The 10,394-nt window shown below is 45.3% G+C and overlaps 1 non-coding gene across 1 annotated transcript; it reads right to left on the reverse strand.

The window, feature by feature from the left end:
- Positions 1–8,081: 8,081 nt before the first annotated feature.
- TRNAG-ACC (transfer RNA glycine (anticodon ACC)) lies at positions 8,082–8,157 on the reverse strand. The gene has a single exon. It is a non-coding gene; the product is annotated as a tRNA-Gly (tRNA).
- Positions 8,158–10,394: the final 2,237 nt, after the last annotated feature.

A 10,394-nucleotide genomic window follows, 5' to 3' on the forward strand; every position in this document is an offset into this window, starting at 1 on the left:
CAGCTTCCTCCTTGCTCTCTCTCTCTCTTGAATCGCACACTGTGGGGGAAGCCAGCGACATGTTGTGAGGATATTCTCAAGATACCCTCTGGAGCAGGGCTTGGGAACCTGTGGCTCGCGAGCCAGAGGTGGCTCTTTTGATGGCTGCATCTGGCTTGCAGACAAGTCTTTAATAAAAAAAATTAATAACGTTAAAAATATAAAACATTCTCATCCATTCATTTCCTACCACTCATGTTCATGGTTGTGGGTGGCTGGAGCCAATCACAGCTGTCCTCCGGGACAACACCAAATTTTTATTGGATAATGCTGCACGTACACGGGTCGTTGTATGGCTCTCATGGAATTACATTTTAAAATATGTGGTGTTCATGACTCTTTCAGCCAAAAAGTTTCCTGCTTCATGGTCTGGAGAGATCAGGGCTTGAGGAACTGAAGTGTCAGGGCATGAGGAACTGAAGAATCCTGTCAGCAGCAAGCAAGGAACTGCCCACAGCTGAGTGGAGTGAGAGCACCATTCTGGAAGCAGATTCTTCAGCCCCAGTCAAGCCTTCAGGTGACCGCAGCCCTGGCTGACATCCTGAGTGTAACCTCACAAGAGCTCCTGAGCCAGAGCCACCCAGCTAAGCCACTCCTGGATTTCAGACCCTCAGAAACTATGAGATAAAAGTTTATTGTTTTACAACCACTAAGTTGGGAGGTAATTTGTTATGCAGCAATGGATAATTAATGCAAGTTGATTGTATCCTCATTTTACAGACAAGGTTGTAGTTATTTACCCAAGGTTACCCAGGCAGGAAGCAGTGCATCCAGGATGCAGATGACCTGGGCGACAAACTCCAGAAACCTAATCCTTAACAGCTAAGCTAACTTTCCAACAATAGAAACCATTTAGACAATAGTGCTATGTGCCAGAAACTTCCTTACACTGCCTCATTTATTCCCACAACAGGTCTGCAAGGAAGACTTTTCTCTGCCTTTCAAAGCCATCAGTTACTGTCTTCTTATGAGAATCAATGCTAATGATGTGCAGGAAGCTATAAGAGGGAAGCAGCGCTATCATCCATTTCATTTTTGTCCTTTGCTTACTTGTCTAGCTCTAGTATGAGGTGACTTAAGAAGCACTTTACTAATAGCCTTCTCTCAAAGGGTTCTGAAAATTTTAAATGACCCCAAATGATGTCCTTGCCTTGAAAATACGCAGATAGACTGAGATACAGCATATAAAATCTTCTCTCAAGATTTTAATTAAATATGGAAAAATTAAAAACACACACAGCATTTACTTTCTAAAGGAAACAAGTGAGTTCATAGAGTCTAAGTACTAAAAAGTAATAAAACGGCTATAGCTTTCATTTTCTAGGTTTAATTCAGACCTGATTCAATGCAATTTCACATACTATTTATAAGACACCTTGGAATTCTCTGCTAGTTATATAAAAACACACGTAATGGAAAACATATTGATCTTGTTTCTTCTCAAAACTGTAAAACAATTCTTGCTTTTTAAAAATGTTCTGATATAATAATGAGTCATTAGTATAACATTGGTTTTCCGTGTTTGCTCCTATTGGGTTTCTGCACAACATAAAGCAGAGAATGGGTAAAAACAACAGTTACTGCCATTGGAAAAGTGAGAAAAATCTAACAGGTCTCAGTTACCCAGTTTTGTCATCTATATATTGATCAATGTACCATATTCATTGCTTTGCATTGGAAATACAGATTGTGTCTTCTTCATTTTTGTTTTCCTAATGCCTAGCACAGCACATGACACTCACTAAGCATTTGTTGAAAGAATGAATGAATCAATGAACTGATTAATGAGTCTTCACATTATTTTGTGCTGTGTTGATACCAAAGAAAGGAAAATTAAGGATTCAGCCTAGTACCTGAAGAATATATATAATTTTTTAAAGAAGAAGAAAAGAAAGATCAACACAAAGTGACTAGGTAAATTGAGGCTCTACCATTTGGAGGGGTAGGTTGGAATAGAAGGGCATGGGAGCTGTGCATGAACCTGATCTACCTGTATAATTGCCTTGAGCCATTTCTCTAAAAGAAATTCTTGACTAGTTTTACAGATTAAAAAAATCCAATTTGGCTTCCAACATACTTAAGGAAATGAAAAGGTACAATGCTTATTTTATTCATTTGTCAGCCTTTTTACTGTCAAGGGACACAGCTATTCAGTTTAAAATGTATAAGTTTTTATTACATTCTCAACTGAAGACAAAGATTTGATCTGAAGCACATTAAATAATGTGTATCACAGAGCACACTCTGTACAGTTTGCTTCTCCAGCAACTTTGCTACCAAATTCTCACAGATTTCTTTTTTTTTTTGTATTTTTCTGAAGCGAGAAACGGGGAGAGACAGACAGACTCCCGCATGCGCCCGACCGGGATCCACCCGGCATGCCCACCATGGGGCGATGCTCGGCCCACCAGGGGGCGATGCTCTGCCCCTCCGGGGAGTCGCTCTGCTGCGACCAGAGCCACTCTAGCACCTGGGGCAGAGGCCAAGGAGCCATCCCCAGCGCCCGGGCCATCTTTGCTCCAATGGAGCCTCGGCTGCGGGAGGGGAAGAGAGAGACAGAGAGGAAGGAGAGGGGGAGGGGTGGAGAAGCAGATGGGCGCTTCTCCTGTGTGCCCTGGCCGGGAATCGAACCCGGGACTTCTGCACGCCAGGCCGACGCTCTACCACTGAGCCAACCGGCCAGGGCCAGATTTCATTTTTAATATGATGACAAAAGATCAAGTCTACCTGATTTTACATCTTTGTCAAATATGATTTTTACAAGGTAGACTAAAATAAGAAAAAGAAAGTGTCCACATTTTTAAACAGAACTCACCAGTGTACTGGTGACTGCAAGTTACTTTGAAGTGTATTAAAAAACAAGATAGATTGATGGATGAGTAGAGAGACGGATGGATGGATGAGTAGATATGTGCTGAAGAAAATAGAGTAAATGTTAATTGTAGAATCTGGGTGGTGGGTATGTGTAGATGTCCACTGCGTAATTCTTTAAACATTTTGTATTTTGAAATTTCTGATTAAAATGTCAGGGAAAATGCTACTTTGATAGAAATATATGTGTTGCTTTATGCTAGCTAGCCAGCCTCAGTATTCCAACATTAATTAGGACCAGCTACAAATACACATATGCACACACATACACACACACAACATAAATCATTAACTTACATTGCCATGATAATTCCAAAATAGAGATACTTATTATTCTACACATAAGTAACATTCTCCACTGAATTCACTTATTACTTGCACCATAGAACCTTCCAAAAATTGACTTAAAACTACACCAGGCCATATATATATTTGTCATATATATTTTCTTGTTTTATTTCTTATATTTGGGGATATGCCTACCTATATGTTATTCTCTTCTGCGAACCAGATAGAGGTAAGAATATATAGAAGGGTTGGGGGTGGAGGGGAGTAAAGGGGACCAAATATATGGTGACAGAAAGTGTTTTGACTTTGGGTGATGGTCTACGGCCATACCACCCTGAACGCTCCTGATCGCATCTGATCTCGAAGCTAAGCAGGGTCAGGCCTGGTTAGTACTTGGATGGGAGACTTTGGGTGAAGGGCACACAACAAAACGAATAGTTCACATGCTATGGAGATATATACTTGAAACTTCTGTGTTCCTATCAATGCCACCTCATTAAATTTAATTTCTAAATTAAGAAATTTTTAAAAGGAAGGAAATCTTTATGTACTGGTTAGGAAAGAAATCCATGATATATTGCTATGTTAAAGAAAAAGCAAATTGTGTGTGTGTGTGTGTGTGTGTGTGTGTATGAGAGAGAGAGAGAGAGAAGAGCACTTTAAAGGGGTGGAAGTCTGAATGCTATTTCTATGTTGTTTTTAAAAAACAACAATAAAAACAAAAATTATTGATGGTGGTGATAGTTGCACAACTCTGTTAATATACTAAAAGCCACTGGAATATGTTATTTAAGTTCATGAATTATATAGGTTGTGAATTATAGCTTAATAAAAAAAAATTTTAGTGGGTGCAAGAGAATATACAGCAGGTTACACTGTAAAAGTCCCCCATCCAGGCACGTTTGCTACTCTTGTCAATCCCCTCCCTACTCAAATGTGGTCCTTAGACCAGCAACAGTGGCATCACCTGAAAGCTTGTGAGAAATGCAAAATCTCAAGCCCAAACCCCTGCGACAGACTTTACTCCTCGGGCAATGTCTTCTTAGCTGACCTAAAACTTTTGAAAAGTCTTCAGTCATGTTACAAATCAAGCAAAGCAAAGCAAGGAAATAATCATTGTGTCCTTCAAGAAAAAGAAATGCTGCCTGACCAGGTGTTGGCACAATGGATAGAGCATCGACCTGAAATGCAGAGGACTCAGGTTCAAAAATCTCGAGGTGGCCACCTTGAGCGCGAGGTCACCAGCTTGAGTGTGGGATCACAGATGTGACTCCATGGTCACTGGCTTTGAAGCTCAAGGTTGCTGGCTTGAGCAAGGGGTCACTGGCTCAGCTGGAACCAACCCCCCTCCTCAAGGCACGTATAAGAAAGCAATCAATGAACAACTAAAGTGTCGCAACTACTAGTTGATGCTTCTCATCTCTCTCCCTTCCTGTTTGTCCCCCCACCCTTGTCTCTGTTTCTCTTGCAAAAAAGAAAGAAAAAAAAAGAAAATGCTGTTATAAAATACATTGTAAAGTAATTTACGAGTGCTTGTTGCTTTCCAAGACCAGATAGCACTGTAGGACTTTGGGGAAGGGGAATGGAGGGTGACTACTAATGAGTATGGTATTCCGGCTGGGGGCAATGAAAAGGTTCTGGAATTAGTGGTGTTCAAGGCACAGCTTAGTGAATAAGCTAAAAACCGCTGCATTGTAAGATTTAAAAGGGCAAACATTATGATATATGAATTACTGCATGTTTCAATAAAATTGTTATTTTTAAAAAGTCAGCAAGCCCAGGCGCTAGAGTGGCTCTGATCGCCGCAGAGCACCACCCCCTGGTGGGCAGAGCGTCGCCCCTGGTGGGCGTGCCGGGTGGATCCCGGTCGGGCGCATGCGGGAGTCTGTCTGACTGTCTCTCCCCGTTTCCAGCTTCAGAAAAAACAAACAAACAAACAAAAAATACTTAAAAAGTCAGCAAGACAAGCAGGAGAGGCATTTTGTAGAGTTGGTAATAATACTTCGCAGTGCCTAGAAATTCTACTTTATTTATACCAGGGTTTTTCAACCTCAGCACTAGTGACCTTTTGGGCTGAATCATCCCTTGTTGTAGGTATTGTCCTGTGCATGATAAGATGTTTAGCAGCATCCCCAGCCTCTACCCACTACATGCTAGTAGCATCCCCTCCCAAGTTGTACCAACTGGAACATACAAGGCAGCCATTGCCAAGTGTCCCCTGGGGCACAAAATGAGAACCACAGACTAGGACATAGTTGGCCCCATCTTTATGATTAGTAAGTTTTTTTCTCCAAAAGAGTCTAATTTCCTGGCTTTGTGAAAATTTCCTCTGGTTCTTTTCTTAACAGAGATGATAAATAAATGGTCAAAGTCTTAGAACAACTTTTCAGATTTTTAAATCCTTTATTGATTACCATCAGCCTTTTGCCTGTTCACTTTTACAACTGCTTATCTGCCCCATTTTTCAAGTCTTCAGTTCTTTTCACAATTATCCAATTGACCTTTGTCGATTTCTTAGATGTTGCATTTAAAATGGGGAACCAAGATGGAACACAACGGTGAGCTTCATCGGGTCCCAGCAGGAAAACAAAACCCACTCTAGACATACCAAACAGAAAGAACTCAGTGGAATAAGTTTCCTACAAAAGAGGTGGCAGGGCCCTGGTCGGTAGCCCAGTTGGTTGGAGTGTTACCCCAATGCAACAAGGTTGCTGGTTCAATCCCCGGTGTGAGCACATATAGGAATCAACCAATGAATGCATGGATGAGTGGAACAACAACTTGATATTTCTTTCTCTCTCTCTCTCAAATTAGTAAATTTTTTTAAGGTGGGAGAGCTGAAGAAGTGAAAGGGGGAATATGAGTTTATCCAAAGATCACTGATTCAGAAAGCCCTGTCACCCCTCCGGCTGGAAAGCAAATGGGCAAACAGGGCTCCCTTGAACTCCCACGGGCTGCGCTGCTGGCTTTGCTGGAGTTCAAAAGGCTGTTCTCCTTGAGGAAAGCCAAACACCTGTATTCCCACTGATGTTGCAAGAACCCCACCATGCCCCCAACAGAGGGGATTTTTATGACGTGGGGAACTATGACATAATATTTAGAGAAAAAAGGCAAAATTTACATGTTGCCATTTTTTGAGCAACTACTCCATGCGGGCATTTAATATACATTATCTCATTTAACAAGATAAGAATGCTTATGGAACCCTTGAGGGGTAGGTATTATTATCTCTTCTTTACAGGTGAGAAAGTGGGGACTTGAAGAAAGAGTAAGTTTCCATTAACATATGAGCTCAGGAAGGAAAGACTATCTTTTTCACCTTCATATTCCCAGTGCTACAGAATCATTATTTTTTGAATGAATATCTCATTATGAATACGTGGCAGAGACAGAATTCAAACCAGATCTTTCTGCCTTCAGAGTTCATGTTCTTAATTATAACTCCCATTAGTCCAACATGAACTCCACTATGGGGGGGGGGAATATATATATCGGAGAAGATTAAGAAAAATACACAAAAATGTTAACAATGATTCTCTGATTAGTTCTAGTGGGTGGGCTTATGGGTGAATATTTTTCCTGCTATTATACCATTTTTGTACTTTGCATATTCTTTAGAGTTGCTTTTACAGTCAGGATCAATAAATAATTGAATTTATTTCATACCTTAAAGACAAGTGTTGAAGCTAGGCAGGCTTTTCTTTCCCTGATTGTCATGGTGTGTCTGCTGGAGGTTGCCCTGGTGGAAATAGAAAGGTCTTGGTCTCAGCCCAGGTTCTGTGCTCAGCCACAGTTGTGGAAAACTGCTGGCCCACAGACTGCAGTCTGTTGCTCCTCCTGCTGAAGGAGTTGCACAAAAGGAAACAGCAGTTTAAATAGGTGTGCTTTTTGATTTTACACACTAAATTCCTAGTTCTGATCCATTTTGATTTTGAGTGTTGAAAGAGACACCTTGGCACACCACCCGAGCCCCTTCAGTGATGGCCTTGTAGCTCCAGCAGCCGGGAGTGGTATCAGCAGGCAGCCTCCAGCCATTGGCCACTTACAGAGATGCCTCAGCTGCAGAGAACCACCTGGCCCAGGCGGCCTGCATCCGATGACTTATGGATGTGAGGTTAGAAATGCCCGGCCATCTTGGCCCAAATCAGGACAGAGCTCCAGATCACCCCTGACACTGTGGTCAGTATGACAGATGGACTACTCCCTCTTCACATGCCCACCGCTCCCTTCCACAGGGCTTGACCTTAAGAGCACATCCTAATACACATCCTGTGTCTATCTCGGAGTCTGCTCTCTGGGGAACCCAACCTGTGACAAGTCTCAATTCTCATTATTTTTTACTAAAAATTCATCACATAGGCAGTAGAAAAGTGAAACATTACAGGAGGAAATGAGAAATAAAAGAGCATTTTATAATTTAGCAAGATATCAGTACAGATAGCTAGCTTCTCCATTAATCCCCAAAGCTCCATTTTCATTAGGCAACTCTGGCTAAGATGATGTCTACAGTATCATGACTCTCGAGCAATCTACAAATGGAAAAGCCTTACACTACCTCATTCTTTTTTTTTTTTTCTTTTCATTTTTCTGAAGCTGGAAACAGGGAGAGACAGTCAGACAGACTCCCGCATGCGCCCGACCGGGATCCACCCGGCACGCCCACCAGGGGGCGATGCTCTGCCCACCAGGGGGCGATGCTCTGCCCATCCTGGGCGTCGCCATGTTGCGACCAGAGCCACTCTAGCGCCTGAGGCAGAGGCCACAGAGCCATCCCCAGCGCCCAGGCCATCTTTGCTCCAATTGAGCCTTGGCTGCGGGAGGTGGAGAGACAGAGAGGAAAGCGCGGGGGAGGGGTGGAGAAGCAGATGAGCGCTTCTCCTGTGTGCCCTGGCTGGGAATGGAACCCGGGTCCTCCGCACGGTAGGCCGACGCTCTACCGCTGAGCCAACCGGCCAGGGCATGCCTCTTTCTTTTTTTATTTTTTTATTTTTATTTTTTTTGTATTTTTCTGAAGCTGGAAACGGGGAGAGACAGTCAGACAGATTCCCGCATGCGCCCCACCGGGATTCACCCGGCACGCCCACCAGGGGCAACGCTCCGCCCACCAGGGGCAATGCTCTGCCCATCCTGGGCGTCGCCATATTGCGACCAGAGCCACTCTAGCGCCTGAGGGAGAGGCCACAGAGCCATCCCCAGCGCCCGGGCCATCTTTGCTCCAATGGAGCTTTGGCTGCGGGAGGGGAAGAGAGAGACAGAGAGGAAAGCGCGGCGGAGGGGTGGAGAAGCAAATGGGCGCTTCTCCTGTGTGCCCTGGCCGGGAATCGAACCCGGGTCCTCCGCACGCTAGGCCTACGCTCTACCACTGAGCCAACCGGCCAGGGCCCATGCCTCTTTCTTTAAAAAAAAAATCAAGTGTGTGGCCCTGGTCGGTTGGCTCAGTGGTAGAGCGTTGGCCTGGCGTGCAGGGGTCCCAGGTTCGATTCCCAGCCAGGGCACACAGGAGAAGCGCCCATTTGCTTCTCCACCCCTACCCCTCTCCTTCCTCTCTGTCTCTCTCTTCCCCTCCCGCAGCCGAGGCTCCATTGGAGCAAAGATGGCCCGGGCGCTGGGGATGGCTCCTTGGCCTCTGCCCCAGGCGCTAGAGTGTCTCTGGTCGCGACAGAGTGACGCCCCGGAGGGGCAGAGCATCGCCTCCTGGTGGGCAGAGCGTCGCCCCCTGGTGGGCATGCTGGGTGGGTCCTGGTCGGGTGCATGCGGGAGTCTGTCTGACTGTCTCTCCCCGTGTCTAGCTTCAGAAAAATACAAAAAAGAAAAAATCAAGTGTGGATATTTGGGGGCTAGTGGCCCTTTTGTGCCACTCAAATCTTCCTCAGGGGACATGTACTGGTCACAGTAATGTCCCCATTTCTCAACCATTTCCCTACCCAGTGGTCCCAAGCTTTATCCAACTTGTCACCAGAAGGGATTCTCTTAATACAGCGGTTCTCAACCTGTGGGTTGTGACCCCGGTCGGGGTTGAATGACCAAAACACAGGGGTCGCCTAAAGCGGTTGAGAACCACTGTCTTAATATAAAATGCAAGGACAGCCAAAGTCTGACTATTCTTCTAAAGGTGACTCAATTTCTACAATGTCGAGTGTTTGCTTCAGGGACAGGAATATAAAGAAGAAACATGGAGTCCCAAGTGTTGTTCCAGAAGGGATCAGATAAAAACATTCTTGGAGGCTTGGGTTGGGAGTAGTAGGAAGAAGGGAAGCAGGTGGCCATTGCTGGGTCCAGCTAAAGGACCAAAAAGTGGGTATGGGAGCATCCCAAGCCCCAAAAAGTACCCTGTCACACTCCCCACTGCCCCCAGGGGCCCCGGCCTGCTCCCAGCCCTATCTATCAGCCCATCCCTGACCACTACTGATTTTGCATGCCTCTGCTCCTGAGCACAGAAGCTTCCATCTGCACCTGGCATTAGGGAAGTTACCTGCAGGCGGGCAGGGGAGAAGAGGAGGAAGGTCCATAGGGACACAAATCCCTGGCATTTCAAGTCACAATCCTCAACACCGTTTCCACAGAAACACTGTCATTAAATGGGGTTTGGGTTCTGTGATACTGCTTGCTCCTGGGAATTCGATTAAATGTGCTTTCCCAGCCTGACCTGGGCTCTTAAGCTATAACGCTGTCTCTGAGGTAAAAGGCCATTAATTTAAAAATAAACTTTTGGCCCTGGCCGGTTGGCTCAGCGGTAGAGCGTCGGCCTAGCGTGCGAGGACCCGGGTTCGATTCCGGCCAGGGCACACAGGAGAAGCGCCCATTTGCTTCTCCACCCCTCCGCCGCGCTTTCCTCTCTGTCTCTCTCTTCCCCTCCCGCAGCCAAGGCTCCATTGGAGCAGAGATGGCCCGGGCGCTGGGGATGGCTCTGTGGCCTCTGCCTCAGGCGCTAGAGTGGCTCTGGTCATAACATGGCGACGCCCAGGATGGGCAGAGCATCGCCCCCTGGTGGGCAGAGCGTCGCCCCTGGTGGGCGTGCCAGGTGGATCCCGGTCGGGCGCATGCGGGAGTCTGTCTGACTGTCTCTCCCCGTTTCCAGCTTCAGAAAAATGAAAAAAATGAAAAAAAAAAAAAAACTTTTGGAGCAAAATGTCTTATGTTGAAGTTGAAGCCTCTCTCCTCTTCTACCTCCTCCTCTTCCTTTTTGCCTTCCTCCT

Source organism: Saccopteryx bilineata, unplaced genomic scaffold (genome assembly GCF_036850765.1).
Source record: "Saccopteryx bilineata isolate mSacBil1 unplaced genomic scaffold, mSacBil1_pri_phased_curated manual_scaffold_32, whole genome shotgun sequence".
Taxonomy (NCBI): Eukaryota; Metazoa; Chordata; class Mammalia; order Chiroptera; family Emballonuridae; genus Saccopteryx; species Saccopteryx bilineata.